General features: G+C 35.0%; 1 long non-coding RNA gene across 1 annotated transcript; it reads left to right on the top strand.

Moving 5' to 3' along the window:
• The first annotated feature begins 574 nt into the window (after window positions 1–574).
• LOC125900898 (uncharacterized) lies at window positions 575–6,759 on the top strand. Its single transcript, XR_007450896.1, has 3 exons — window positions 575–633; window positions 1,410–1,471; window positions 5,897–6,759. It is a non-coding gene; the product is annotated as an uncharacterized LOC125900898 (long non-coding RNA).
• Window positions 6,760–16,435: the final 9,676 nt, after the last annotated feature.

Raw genomic sequence — 16,435 nt, 5'->3', positions numbered from 1 at the left:
AGTGATCTTATTTTCTTACCAAACAATGGTAGCTAATTATTTCTCTCTGCTACTTGACCTGAGGTGCCATGAAGTGCATGTTGCTGACCTACCTTTGTAGTAGTTTGACTTCAGTTAAAGATCTGAGTACGTCTCTCAACAAGTCAGAGAATAAGCAGAGGCGTTTACCCAAAATATTGAGAGCCTTAAGACTCAACTGTTATTATTGTTATTAGTGTAGAAACATTATTATGTGATGGATTCTCAGATTTCTGTATCAGCAGGGAGGAGGCTGCAACATGCCTGAACAGAAATGTCATTTGTTAAACACTTCAGCGAACATATCACGTAACACACACACACACACACACACACACACACACCTGCATCCCAGGTTAGGGAGCTGTATGGTTCTGTGTGTCACTTCATTTTCAATTAATTAATTGAAAATGAAGTGACTAATTATCCAAACCTGCTCTACCTCTCACTTACTGTTCAGTTTTACTCCCCTCCGCCTCTCCCACCCTGTCCCTCTTTGTGTGGTGGACTGACTGGATTACTTTCGGTGTCGGAGCAGAAACGAGGCGTCATGTCACGGATTAACTCCCGAACTGACACTGTTTAGTCAATCAGAGAAGAAGATGAAGAAGAAAGGTGTGGTGCTTTATGTCATGTGTTTTAATGAGGGACTGTTCCTTATTTATGAGAGGGGAGAGGGTGGTGGAGAAAGGGGGGGGGGGGAAGCATGCTTTAAGGCATGCTTTAAATTATCATTGGATTTCCAAATTTTCAATGTGTTTGACGAACAAAACCCATCAGGTGCACGTTCAGTCTCAAATGATTTGCACTGTTTTGCTGCAGCTTCTGGGTTGAACGACACGTTTCCTCAAAATGGTGTGAAACGATGTGCAGCACAGTTTGAGGTGTGTTTTCTCTCATTTGGTGGGTGTGTCAGAGGTGTTGCTCAATCAGCAGCGACATGTATATAAATAAAATGTCTTTTTTGTTGTTTAGAATTTACAGTTACTTTGTCAGTGTGAACATACGTTTATTTATTAAGTTTTACTCCTTATTTTTCAGAATTTATGCATCAACATCTCTCAGATTTTACATTTTATCAGGGAAATACGTCAAATTACAGAAACCAACTATTGTCTATTATAATGCCAATATAATGTTCAGAGTTCAGGAGAATTATATAATATTTTACAGCATGTCTGACAGATCATACTGTATGTCCTTCAAACACTGTGTAACCTGTCGTGTAACATCTGTGGAAAGTGACACCTCAGCTTTGTTCATCTTTTAATATTTAGTGAGCAACAGAGTTGATTGGCTCCACTTTCATCAGATAACAATAATGAGACTATTTGGTTAAGAGTTCATTTTCTTTCATTTTGATTTAATTTTAGATCTCTTTTTTCTTAAAGGACACACCGCGCTTTGGAAAGCAGAGCTAAATGGTAAACAAACATGGCAGCACACCGGTAAGGTAAGACAACACGTTTACATGTCGTTTTCTATATGTTCTCTGACATTTATCCTAACGATATGAGGCGGTCTTTGTGGAAAAAAAGCTTGTTTAGTGGACTAACTTTGCACTTGAAGGTTGCCCGTTCACTTACGTTTTAACAGGTCTGACGCTACTATGCGCCCCGGCTGTATCTAGGCTAACGGCTAACATGCTAACTATTATTTTTATGTCACTAGTCACTTGAAACAAATTTAGGAGGATAGGAGACAGGTTGAAATAAACCGAAATTTCCCTTTAACAGCACTCAGGAAATGCGGCGGGACAAGAACGAAAATATAGATAGGGAAAATCCAAATGGGATGAGTAGGTAAGGTGGGTCCAACAAACCCAGACTTTCACCCGGGAGAGCCGTATTTGCGTAGCTACAGGGAGGGTAAAAAACATAAAAATAAAATACCCAACACAAAAGAAACAAACAAAAAATGAAGTCACACTCCAGCCACCACCTCCTCTGATTAATAAAGATCAGGAGCAGGTTGCACAAAACACCTTAAGTTAAGGTTTTTCTTAAAGTCCTAGTTAAGGTTTCCCTCAAAACAAAATCGGTTGCACGAAACACCCTTAAGTCTTCTCTTTAAGGTTTCCTTATGTTCACTTAAGTATTAATGGTTCTCTCTTTGTCTAATTCTTGTACTAAAGGAATCTCCACAGTGACAAAAGACCTTAGCAACCAAAGTAGAGTAAAAATAGAAAACTTAAGGTCCCTCTGACTCTGTCTTAACTGCACCATGACCGAAAAAAACGAACACACCCTGAGGAGAGTGTTCAGCGACCAGGAGAACCCACAGATACACTTTTGGTTTTACACTTTCTTTCGTTTCATTTTCGTTGCTTCTTCCTGCAGTCGTTTTCTGTTTTCTGGTGTTTGAGGATTAAATTTACTTTGTAGTTTGAGCGTTCTATGATTGTATTCCTCCAGAAGTTTAATCTTCCCCTCCTCTGACATACGTGATTTTCTTGTCTTCTTTTCTTCTGCCATTTCTTCACTATCTGCCTGTAAGCCGACTTGGTGAGGCAATAACAGGCGTCACAAGCGTGAGTCTAAACAAACAAACAAATACACACACAAACAATCTCTCTCTGTAAAATCTCTTTCAACACAGTGATTGGGATCAAGGGATTCTGTGCAACTGTGTAAGTCCCTCAGCTAAGGAGAAATTAAGCCTTAAGGGTCACATTTAAGGTGTTTTGTGCAACTGGTCCCAGTCCCTCATGAGTCCACAATGTTGCTGCCTGTCAAAAATAACCCGGTTTCCATGGCATCAGCTTGATCATTGATTATAGCCTCTGTGTTTAAACAAGCTGCTGCGATGGACAGAAAGTGCTTCATAGTAGATATGAGACAAAAGTCTAAATTGGGCGACAGAAGCGTCTCTTGAATAACCTGTGCTGTCCTGCTGATGTTAGCATTTAGCTGAGAACTAGCTGTGCTCATGTAGCTGCAGCTGCACAGAGCTGCTGTCATGACTGTAGACCTTTTAATATGATGATACAAAACTCCTGAGAGATTCACATGATGTCTGTTATTTGTGATCATCTGATATCACTTTACTCGTCTGGTTTTTCACATGTTCATGTTGTAACTCGCTGCCGCCATTGTTAACGCCGAGCATTTGATTCCTCCTCTATCATGGAGCGGCTTCCTCTCTAATCCCGGGGTCACACTATCTGTGGGATTATCTTCACATGCTGCACACAGTATTATCCTGGGCTTTTGTTGCACTTGTTCTATTTTCATACACTTTATTATTGTTTGTACACGCTGCATTATCTTCAACACTCTCTGTTTGCACTGTACTCGGGTCTTATCAGTATCCAGTTCTCCACCGCTGCACACCGTCCCAGTTTGGGATAAGATGAACCTGTAGTGATTCCCAGAGGAGAAGTTCAGATGTTGCAGCAGCACAAGAACACAAATATGTAAGAATATTAAAATAAAAGATAAACAGCTGGTAGGTATGAGGTTTGAGTCATAGCAGAGGTTTTAGCATCATGTTAACAGTGTACACCAGAATAATATTTACTGTGATCAGGTAATGATACTCAGTATGAGGTATGATATATAGCATAAGTTATAGTATAACATTACAGCAGTCAAACAGTATATCAGATGTAATATAGTGTGTTACAGCACAGTACAGTAAAGTGTAATATACAAATACAATAGAATTTAAAGCCTTTATTGTCATTGTACAGAACATAAGCCGTGTTTTACATCAGTGCATAAAAAACATGGAAAAACACGACAAAACAAAACAACTTTAGCGAACAACCATCCAAGGTCACGTCACATGTTCTAAAAATTTAATAACTAAAACAAATACATACAGCGCAACTTGCACTCTGAGTATTTATTGCACCAGAATAAACGTAATTTATCATTTATGACAACATTTTTTTTCTCAATAAGGCTGGGACGGCAATGCTGTAAAAATGTGTAACCTATACACACACACACACACACACACACACACAAAATTTGATTAATAAAAAAAAAAAAAAGCATTCCATCAACTAAAGTGCGTCATACATCCACGACCTGGTGCCTTCTCCTAAATTTTGGGGAGCCTTGATATTGTTGGCTAGTAAGCAGTGGAGTTTCCCTCCCTCGAAACAGAAACGTAATAGTAGGTGGACAGATTTCTTTGCTTTCACCGTCAACGCTGCAACGTTTAAGTACCAAATAACCATAAATAGCTCACTGCAGAGGAGCCACCTTGTGCTAAAATATATTAATGAATGCTAATGTAGAACTGTTAGTGATACAAACAGGCAGATTAAACCTTAAAGGCTGTGTTACTTTTATTATAAAGCACAAATATGCATTAAGGTGGATCAAAGTCTTGACTATTAAACCTTGTAATGTTATTTTTTTATAGCATGATGGATGTCAGAGGTGAGATCTGACAGAATTGACATAAAGTTATATATTTATTAACGTCACAGCAGCTGTAATGAGGAGTGATTCAGCCATTTTATTTTTCAGAGCTGCTGAGAGTTTCTTAACGTTAAGCAAGAACAAGAACAACAACAAAAGACTCATTTCTAAACCATAATTCTTTTTAGTTTGGATTTAGACAGGCTACGAAGTTGACCTGTCATGGCTGAGACACTCCTGATAGCAATATTGTTTAATGATTTTATTAAAAAAAAAAAATAGAAATCTGATCAGTACTTGAGCAACTTTATTGCCTTTTTGGAAACCAGGAAATGAGACAGGAGTGTTTGGGATATAGCTAACGTCTTTTATTCCTGATTAAATTATGTTTTTGTAGAAATCTTACGGAACTGACAAAAATCTGGGACAACATTTTCATAAAGGCTATATTTTAAAACAAAGCCGATTATATCAGTACATTTTGACACAGATGTTATCAGTACATTATTTAGTTTTAGATTTTAAAGGCTTTTAACAAATTTTTAATAGTTTAAAGTTGTGAATCTTTGTCTGGGACGAGGCTGTTTTCCGACACAAGGCAACTTTGGAAGTTAAGAAATGGAAGCAGATCAAATTATTTTTTAAACAATATTTATTCTGTAGAAATAAATCCGTTGAAAAATAATGTTTCACCCCACAAACAGAATTAGTCTGTTGATAAGTTATAATTTTAAAGATTTTACACTTTAGATTTGACTGAAATAATTTTTGTTGCAGTTTCTTCCAACAATGGTTTTCTTTTTTTCTGGTATTTGGGGATTAAATTTAGTTCGTATTTTGTACTTTCTATGATCGTATACCTCCAGAAGTTTCATCGTGTCCTATCCTGACTAATATGATTCTTTGTCTTCTGCCATTTTTTCACTGTTTAACTATAAGCCGACTTTGTGAGATGATAACAGGCGTCACAAGAGTCCAAACAAACAAAGTCAACTTTAATGGTAGGACATGATTTCTCAAGAATGGGTAAATTATTACATTAGTAGTGTGAATTATTGCTTTAGAATATACGTAATTATCGCACAACATCATGTAGTCTTGCCCAAAAAAGTTATCGTGTGGCAAGACGTCTTTTAAAGCTTGTTGGAGTTAAGCATTCTTATGGCACAGGAAAGAAACTGTTCTTCAGTTTAGTGGTGTGTGTGTATGTGCTATATTGTAATACATTTATAATAACAATATAGTATATTGAGAAATAGATGCTAAATATAATATATATAGATTTATATCAAAGTGTATAAATAAATGGGTCCAGCAGTGAGTCAGTGACGAGGGCTGTGACATGAGTCCCCTCAGGAGTCATAAAACTTTTATCTAATCTCATCTAATCCTCTTTTTTGATGAGCCATCTTGTTGTGTTTTCATGACTGAGATGTTCTCTCCTTCTTCTTCTTCTTCTTCTTCTTCTTCTCCCTCCCGTGCCTTCCTTCCTGCCTGTCTGTCAGCCGACGGAGAGGCGACAGCAAGTCTCCACGCCGTAAACCGATCTGCCTCGGAGAGAGCGCGAGGCAGAGCGGGAGAGGATTCCTGATATGGATCTACCTCAGAAAACTCAGCCAAACAAAGCCTCACCTGTTTTCACCGCCCTGCCTTGTTCCTCCTCCACCACCTCCTCCACCTCCTCCTCCTCCTCCTCCACCACCGCCGCTGCTGCTGCACCACCACACTCTGAATCCACTTTGTCAGTTTGTGCATTTTCTCTCTGGTTTTGTTTCCGTCGGGGATTGTGGAAGCTTTGATACACAGAAATACCTGTTAGTAGTTGTCGATCCTTTTTTTTCCCTCCCAAATACCTCCACCCTCCCCTTCGCCTCCACCGGAACAGAAAATTACCCCATTTACCCTCTTCCATTTTGGGTGTCCCAAATCGGGGCCCCCGGGGCAGATCCCAGACATAAAAGTTAGCATTGAGGAGCCGAGTGTCCGATATCAGTTAATGTGAGATACAACTAATTAGTCCATTATCGGGCCCCTGCTCTCACCGGCTCATAAATTGGAGCCACTCAAAGGTCGTTTATTATTTATCAGAGTGGGTGAGGGAGGGGGCAGGAGAGGGGGTAGGAGGAGGAGGAGGAGGAGGAGGGGGTTGATGCTGGTGCTTCGGTTTGCTTGTTCAACATATCAAGATTAGTTTCAACTAGCCCTGTTGGATGGCTGCAGCCTGCAAACACCACACACATGCACGCACATTTTATCACACACACACACACACACACACACACACAAACACGCTTCTTGTGGCTGCCCGGCTGCAGGAGGCCGACACAGATTTGATTCAGAGCAAACTTTGTGTTCAGTTTGTGTCACAGCAGAAAATTCAACGTGAAAGTTCACTGAGAGGTCGGTGTACAAATGTTATGGATGAATTATTAATGTGTCATAAATGTTGTATAAACAGCTTGTGGAGCATGCGTCTGTTTTGTTAGAAACAAACAAACAAACAAACAAACAAACAAACAGCAGAGGAAAAGGGAAAACTTTGAAAATACTTAATTGCAAGTAAAAGTCCTGCATTTCATGTAAAATTAAAAAAAAGTATCATTAGTAAAATGTACTTCTGGTGCAGTGTAATTCCTGGGAATGATAGCTGATAGTTAAGTCTCATTCCCAGTGCTTTGGGTTGGTGGTTTGAGCAGACTATGAATCCCAAAGTTATTGGTATTGGTCGACTTGGGAATTAGTTCAACTGTCTCTCTCCAGAATTATCAACACATTCTCACTGTGACCTCGTCACATATTGACGTTTGGTCATGGACTTGATACAACGTCCACGGTACCCTGGGTGTGTTGGTTGTTGACATTCTGGGACGCCGTGTCAACTTCAGCCTGTTACATGCATTGTCTGTTTTCAAAATACACTTCTGTTTTCACAGGAAATGTACAGTTTACATACATTGTCTTACAAAATAAAAGCACTACGTTGCATGATGTTTTTTCCCTTCAACAGCCAACAGACATAGTTACATTTCGCCAACACACGCACGTGGTTGGGTTTAGGAAAAAAGAATCAGGGTTTGGCTTTACAATCTTACAGCAAGTGAACACCGGCCTCCTGGGTGAAAGTCATTGGTTGTTGGACCCATCCACCACTCCTCAAGTCCACCTTACTTGGACTTCCGTGGTCTTAACTTTTGTTGTTGTCCCGCTGTGTTTCCCCCTGACACCGCAGGGCGCCATTAATAGCAATAATGGTGATCAGCCGCATATCATGCAGACGTGAAAGGACAGCTTTTTACGTCTGACGCTGGAAGTGACTGAAGAAGCGTCAGTTTTCGACGACTTTGGAGTGAGACCGGGTTTGAATTATACTAAACCTTTAAAGCTGAATGAAACTGAATTTTATGTGGTGTTACACATAACAACTGCAGTGTTTTGATGTCATCATATTTCTCTGTAACAAAAAACATCGTCGTCAAAAACATCATAAACAAACATCATTGTACAGTATGTCTTCAAGAACGTCATAAAAAATATAGTATATTATGTTGTCAAAATCTGTCAAAACGACATAAAAACATGATTGTATAGTATGTTGTAAAACATGTCAAAAAAGGGTCATAGTATAGGACGTCATCAAAAAAGTTGTAAAAAATGTCATAATATATATATATGTCGTAAAAATCGTAACATCATAGTGTAGAATGTCCTCAAAAATGTCAGAAATTTTATAGTACGTCCTAAAAACATAAAAAAAACCCATCATGTTTAGTATGCCGTAAATACATGATAAAAATCATCATACTATAGTATGACGTCAAAAACGTCAAAAAAATCGTCACGGTATAGTATGTCATTAAAAATGTCATAAAAACGTCACACTGTAGTATGTCATCAAAACATTATGAAACACGTCATAGTATAAAATGACGCAAAAAAGTATGTTGTCAAAATCGTCATGAAAACGTCATGTATGTCGTAAAAACCTGATTAAAAAACGTCATAGTGTATTATGTCATCAAAACATCATTAAGAACGTCGTAGTATAGTATGTATTCAAAATGTCATAAAAACGTCATAATATAGTATGTTGTCAAAATCGTCATAAAATCATCATACTATGGGGTGTCAGTGGCTGAGTGGTAGAGCAGGCGCCCCATGTACAAGGCTATTGCGGCAGCGGCCGGGGCTCGAATCCAGCCTGTAGCCCTTTGCTGCATGTCATCCCTTATCCCCCCCCCCAACCCCCCCCCCCATGCTTACCTGTCCTGTCCATTAAAGGCAAAATGGCCCAAAAAATATCTTAAAAAAAAACAAACATCATCATAGTATAGTATGTCGTCAAAGTCGTCAAAAAATCATCATAGTATAGTATGTCGTCAAAAATGTTAAAAAATCATCATAGTATAGTACGTCATTAAAATCGTAATTAAATCATCATAGTATAGTATGTCATCAAAAATGTCAAAAAATCATCATAGTATAGTACGTCATTAAAAAATCATCATAGTATAGCATGTCGTCAAAAACGTAAAAAAATCCTTACAGTATAGCATGTCGACAAAAGCTTCAAAAAAATCATCATAGTATAGCATGTTGTTAAAAACATCAAAAAGTCATTATAGTATAGTATGTCACCATTATCATCATAAAAACGTCATAGTTTAGTATGTCGTCAAATACTTCAAAAAATCAAAACAGTATAGTATGTCATGAAAAATGTTAAAAAATCATAGTATAGCATGTCGACAAAAACGTCAAAAAATCATCACAGTATAGTATGTCGTCAAAAATGTCAAAAAATCATCATAGTATAATACGTCATCAAAAATCATCAAAAAATCATCATAGTATAGTATGTCGTCAAAACTGTAAAAAAAATCATGATAGTATAGTATGTTGTCAAAAATGTTAAAAAATCATCATAGTATAGTATGTCATTAAAATCATCATTAAATCATCATAGTATAGTATGTCATCAAAAACGTCAAAAAATCGTCATAGTATAGCATGTCGACAAAAGCTTCAACAAATCATCATAGTATAGTATGTTGTTAAAAACATCAAAAAGTCATTATAGTATAGTATGTCACCATTATCATCATAAAACCGTCATAGTTTAGTATGTCGTCAAAAACTTCAAAAAAATCATCATAGTATAGTATGTTGTCAACAACGTCAAAAAATCATCATAATATAGTATGTCATCAAAAATGTTAAAAAAATCATCATAGTATAGTATGTCATCAAAAACGTCAAAAAATCGTCTTAGTATAGCATGTCGACAAAAGCTTCAAAAAATCATCATAGAATAGTATGTTGTTAAAAACATCAAAAAGTCATTATAGTAAAGTATGTCACCATTATCATCATAAAACCGTCATAGTTTAGTATGTCGTCAAAAACTTCAAAAAATCATAACAGTATAGTATGTCGTCAAAAATGTTAAGAAATCATCAAAGTATAGTATGTCGTCAAAAACTTCAAAAAATCATAACAGTATAGTATGTTGTCAAAAATGTTAAGAAATCATCATAGTATAGTATGTCGTCAAAAATGTTAAAAAATCATAGTATAGTATGTCATTAAAATCATCATTAAATCATCATAGTATAGTATGTCATCAAAAACGTCAAAAAATCGTCATAGTATAGCATGTCGACAAAAGCTTCAACAAATCATCATAGTATAGTATGTTGTTAAAAACATCAAAAAGTCATTATAGTATAGTATGTCACCATTATCATCATAAAACCGTCATAGTTTAGTATGTCGTCAAAAACTTAAAAAAAATCATCATAGTATAGTATGTTGTCAACAACGTCAAAAAATCATCATAATATAGTATGTCATCAAAAATGTTAAAAAAAATCATCATTAAATCATCATAGTATAGTATGTCATCAAAAACGTCAAAAAATCGTCATAGTATAGCATGTCGACAAAAGCTTCAAAAAATCATCATAGAATAGTATGTTGTTAAAAACATCAAAAAGTCATTATAGTATAGTATGTCACCATTATCATCATAAAACTGTCATAGTTTAGTATGTCGTCAAAAACTTCAAAAAATCGTCATAGTATAGCATGTCGACCAAAGCTTCAAAAAATCATCATAGTATAGTATGTTGTTAAAAACATCAAAAGTCATTATAGTATAGTATGTCACCATTATCATCATAAAACCGTCATAGTTTAGTATGTCGTCAAAAACTTCAAAAAATCATAACAGTATAGTATGTCGTCAAAAATGTTAAGAAATCATCATAGTACAGTATGTCGTCAAAAAATGGTCATAGTATAGCATGTCGACACAAACGTCAAAAAATCTTCATCGTATAGTATGTCATTAAAAACATCAAAAAGTCATTATAGTAAAGTATGCCATCATCATAAAAACGTCATAGTTTAGTATGTCGTCAAAAACTTCAAAAAATCATAACAGTATAGTATGTTGTCAAAAATGTTAAGAAATCATCATAGTATAGTATGTCGTCAAAAACGTCAAAAAATCGTCATAGTATAGTATGTCGACACAAACGTCAAGAAATCATCATAGTATAGTATGTCGTTAAAAACATCAAAAAGTCATTATAGTAAAGTATGTCATCATTATCATCATAAAACCGTCATAGTTTAGTATGTCGTCAAAAACTTCAAAAAATTATAACAGTATAGTATGTCGTCAAAAATGTTAAGAAATCATCATAGTATAGTATGTCGTGAAAAATGTCAAATAATCGTCATAGTATAGTATGTCGTCAAAAATGTTAAGAAATCATCATACTACAGTATGTCGTCAAAAAATGGTCATAGTATAGCATGTCGACACAAACATCAAGAAATCATCATAGTATAGTATGTCATTAAAAACATCAAAAAGTCATTATAGTAAAGTATGTCATCATTATCATCATAAAAACGTCATAGTTTAGTATGTCGTCAAAAACTTCAAAAATCATAACAGTATAGTATGTTGTCAAAAATGTTAAGAAATCATCATAGTATAGTATGTCGTCAAAAATGTCAAAAAATCATCATAGTATAGTATGTCGTCAAAAATGTTAAAAAATCATAGTATAGTATGTCATTAAAATCATCATTAAATCATCATAGTATAGTATGTCATCAAAAACGTCAAAAAATCGTCATAGTATAGCATGTCGACAAAAGCTTCAACAAATCATCATAGTATAGTATGTTGTTAAAAACATCAAAAAGTCATTATAGTATAGTATGTCACCATTATCATCATAAAACCGTCATAGTTTAGTATGTCGTCAAATACTTCAAAAAATCAAAACAGTATAGTATGTCATGAAAAATGTTAAAAAATCATAGTATAGCATGTCGACAACAACGTCAAAAAATCATCACAGTATAGTATGTCGTCAAAAATGTTAAAAAAATCATCATTAAATCATCATAGTATAGTATGTCATCAAAAACGTCAAAAAATCGTCATAGTATAGCATGTCGACCAAAGCTTCAAAAAATCATCATAGAATAGTATGTTGTTAAAAACATCAAAAAGTCATTATAGTATAGTATGTCACCATTATCATCATAAAACTGTCATAGTTTAGTATGTCGTCAAAAACTTCAAAAAATCGTCATAGTATAGCATGTCGACCAAAGCTTCAAAAAATCATCATAGTATAGTATGTTGTTAAAAACATCAAAAAGTCATTATAGTATAGTATGTCACCATTATCATCATAAAACCGTCATAGTTTAGTATGTCGTCAAAAACTTCAAAAAATCATAACAGTATAGTATGTCGTCAAAAATGTTAAGAAATCATCATAGTATAGTATGTCGTCAAAAATGTTAAGAAATCATCATAGTACAGTATGTCGTCAAAAAATGGTCATAGTATAGCATGTCGACACAAACGTCAAAAAATCTTCATCGTATAGTATGTCATTAAAAACATCAAAAAGTCATTATAGTAAAGTATGCCATCATCATAAAAACGTCATAGTTTAGTATGTCGTCAAAAACTTCAAAAAATCATAACAGTATAGTATGTTGTCAAAAATGTTAAGAAATCATCATAGTATAGTATGTTGTCAAAAACGTCAAAAAATCGTCATAGTATAGTATGTCGACACAAACGTCAAGAAATCATCATAGTATAGTATGTCGTTAAAAACATCAAAAAGTCATTATAGTAAAGTATGTCATCATTATCATCATAAAAACGTCATAGTTTAGTATGTCGTCAAAAACTTCAAAAAATCATTATAGTATAGTGTCGTCAAAAATGTCAAAAAATCATCATAGTATAGTATGTCATCAGAAACATCATTATAGTATAGTATGTCATCATTATCATCATCATAAAAACGTCATAGTTTAGTATGTTGTTTAAAAATATCTGCTTGTTTAAGTAGGAAATAACACAATCACATTGAAGTGCGTCCCAATCAGAACTTTATTAGAAACATGACAATAAAGACACAATGTCATATCTCAATGAAAACATGAATCAGTCTTTTTCCTGTGGGACATTCAGTGTTCAACAACAGTCAACAACAACCAAGACTGCATATAACGTCATGGGACGAGTTCTCTTCACACTCTTATTCAAGAATTGTAATGTAAGGAGAATCATGAACAAACATCACTGTGATCACAAAATTAATAGCATCTCTCAGAATCAACTGGAGAATCTTCCAGTAAATTTGATTAGTGATTAATGCTGAGTACAAATGCTGAAACATGTTGATCATCACAAAACACCAACAACAACATGAAGGTTAAAAAATAAACACTGTGATGCTTCAAAATCAGTCCAAGTTTCCACAAGACATTTGTTTCTTTGATGTGTTTTTTTATGTTTGCTTGTCATGATTACAGCTGTTCAGAAGAGATTATTGGAACTTATATCACTCACTGCGGCTGACTGAGGGATGAAATAATCATGTAGAAGACACTGAAAGAATATAATAATTATTGTTTCAAGATTTTAAGAACATCAGAAACAAACGTGTCACAGCAGCAGGCCTCAGTCTTCACACAAGGACAAGCTAACAGAATGTTTAACATGTATCACAATTGGTTCTTCTGATCCTGCTGCTGATTGGCTGAGGCTTGGAGGTTGTCATGGGAACCAAATGCAAAACAAAATAATAAACACAGAGTGGACAGGTGAGGGGTCAGGTGAGGTTGAGACCAGTTTCTTCAGGTGATCCATAAACACCTGCATGGCATCTCATGGCAACACATAATGTAGAAAAAATTCTCATAGCAACATGTGTATTTCGATCACCTGTCTTAGCAACACAAAACATATCGTAGCAACACAGTTATTCCATTGGTCAAAGTTTAACATGTCCCCAGGTGCACGTTGTTGTGGGTCTGGGAGAGGTTCACTTTGGAGAAGAGGAAGCAAGACTGGAAAATGTCATCGTCATCATCATCACCACCGTCGTCGTCGTCGTCATCATCATCATCATCATCATCATTGGCAGCAGTAGTGTCCTAAAAGAATCATTAAGTTATAATACAGAATGTATTAAAATGTCATGAAACAAGTCATAGTATAGTATGTCGTCCAATCATCAAAAAAAATCATACAATAGTATGTCGTCAAAAATGATATAAAACCATCATAGTATAGATATTGTCAAAAATGTGAAAAATTTGTCATAGTATAGTATGTCGTCAAAAAATGTCATAAATATGTCATAGTATAGTATGTCGTGAAAAATTTGTCATAGTATAATATGTCGTGATAAATATGTCATAGTATAGTATGTCGTGAAAAATTTGTCATAGTATAGTATGTCGTGAAAAATGTGAAAAATTTGTCATAGTATAATATGTCGTGAAAAATGTGATAAATATGTCATAGTATAGTATGTCGTGAAAAATTTGTCATAGTATAGTATGTCGTGAAAACGTCTTGAAAAACAACATAGTAGTATGTTGTCAAAAATGTTATGGAAAACATAGTATAGTATGTCATCAAAAATATGTTAAATTTGCAATAGTATAGTATGTCGTGAAAAATGTGAAAAATTTGTCATCGTATTTTATGTAGTCAAAACATCATGAAAAACGTCATAGTAGTATGTCGTCAAAAATGTTATGGAAAACATCATAGTATAGTATGTCATCAAAAACATCACAGTGCAGTATGCCATCAAAAGCGTCAGAAAAACGTACTAGTATAAAATGTCGTAAAAAAAAATGTGAAAAAAATTGTCATAGTATAATATGTTGTCAAAAATGTCATAAAAATGTCATAGTATGCTATGTTGTCAAAAATGTGAAAAATTTGTTATAGTATAGTATGTAGTCAAAATGTCAGAAAAATGTCATAGTATAGTGTGTCATCAAAAATGTTATGGAAAACATCATAGTATAGTATGTCATCAAAAATGTGTTAAATTTGGCATAGTATAGTATGTAGTCAAAATGTCATAGTATAGTATGTCATCAAAAATGTCAGAAAAATGTCATAGTATGCTATGTCGTTAAAAATTTGTCATGGTATAGCTAGTATGTCATCAAAGATATTATAAAAATCATCATAGTATAGTATGTCGTCAAATTGTGAAAAATTTGTCATAGTATAGTATGTAGTCAAAATCTCAGAAAAACGTCACAGTGCAGTATGCCATCAAAAGTGTCAGAAAAATGTACTAGTATAAAATGTTGTCAAAAATGGTATAAAAAAACATCATAGCATAGTATGTCGTCAAAAACGTGAAAAATTTGTTATAGTATAGTATGTCGTCAAAACATCACGAAAAACGTCATAGTATAGTGTGTCGTCAAAAATGTTATGAAAAATGTCATAGTATAGTCTACCGTCAAAAATGTTACGGAAAACATCATAGTATAGTATGTCATCAAAAATGTGTTAAATTTGCCATAGTATAGTATGTAGTCAAAACTTCATGAAAAACGTCATAGTATAGTATGTCATCAAAAATGTCAGAAAAATGTCATAGTATGCTATGTTGTTAAAAATTTGTCATGGTATAGCTAGTATGTCATCAAAGATATTATAAATAACGTCATTGTATAGTATGTCGTCAAAAATGTCAAAAATTTGTCATAGTATAATATGTTGTCATAAACGTCAAAAAAACCATCAAAGTTTAGTATGTCGTCAATAACGTCATTATAAATGTCAAAGTATAGTATGTCATCGAATCTTTGTAAAATAGTAATTGTATACTACATCTTGAACTTTCAGTCATAGTGTAGTATGTCACAAAAATTTAATCTTTAATCTCATAATATAATTAACCACAAAAACGTAAAACACAATCATAGCAAGTAAAGTCAGTCCAAAAGGAAAATCACAGCAAAAATCATTGTTTAGTATGACCGAAGAATTTCATTATAAAGGTATAAAGTAGTACGCCATAAAAAGTTCATTCATTCATTCATCTTCTAACCACTTCATCCTCTTGAGGGTCGCAGGGGTGCTGGAGCCTATCCCAGCTGACACTGGGAGAGAGGCAGGGTTCACCCTGGACAGGTCGCCAGACTATCACAGGGCTGACACATAGAGACAGACAACCATTCACACTCACATTCACACCTACGGACAATTAACCTGCATGTCTTTGGACTGTGGGAGGAAGCCGGAGTGCTCGGAGAGAACCCACGCTGACACGGGGAGAACATGCAAACTCCACACAGAAGGGCTCCCACGCCCGGGATCGAACCGGCAACCCTCTTGCTGTGAGGCGAGAGTGCTAACCACCACACCACCGTGCCGCCCGCCATAAAACGTTAACATAAGAATAATGCCAAAAAATGCAAAAAGGTCATATCATAGTCTGTCACAACAATTTTGTAGCAACATGGGTTGTAACAACCCAACACATTTCTGATGCCAAAAACTCAGCAACACAGGGTGAATGTAATGGTCAAAGTCTCACCTGTCCTCAGGTGTGCATGCTGTCATGGGTCTGGGAGTCGTTCATTTTGGAGAGCAGGAAGCAACACTAGAAAACACCAAACACATCATCATCATCATCATCGTCAACATCATCATCATCAAACAACGAACTCCCTCACTG

Source organism: Epinephelus fuscoguttatus, linkage group LG14, assembly GCF_011397635.1.
Source record: "Epinephelus fuscoguttatus linkage group LG14, E.fuscoguttatus.final_Chr_v1".
Lineage (NCBI taxonomy): Eukaryota > Metazoa > Chordata > Actinopteri > Perciformes > Serranidae > Epinephelus > Epinephelus fuscoguttatus.
This window is presented reverse-complemented; position numbering and strand designations above follow the sequence as displayed.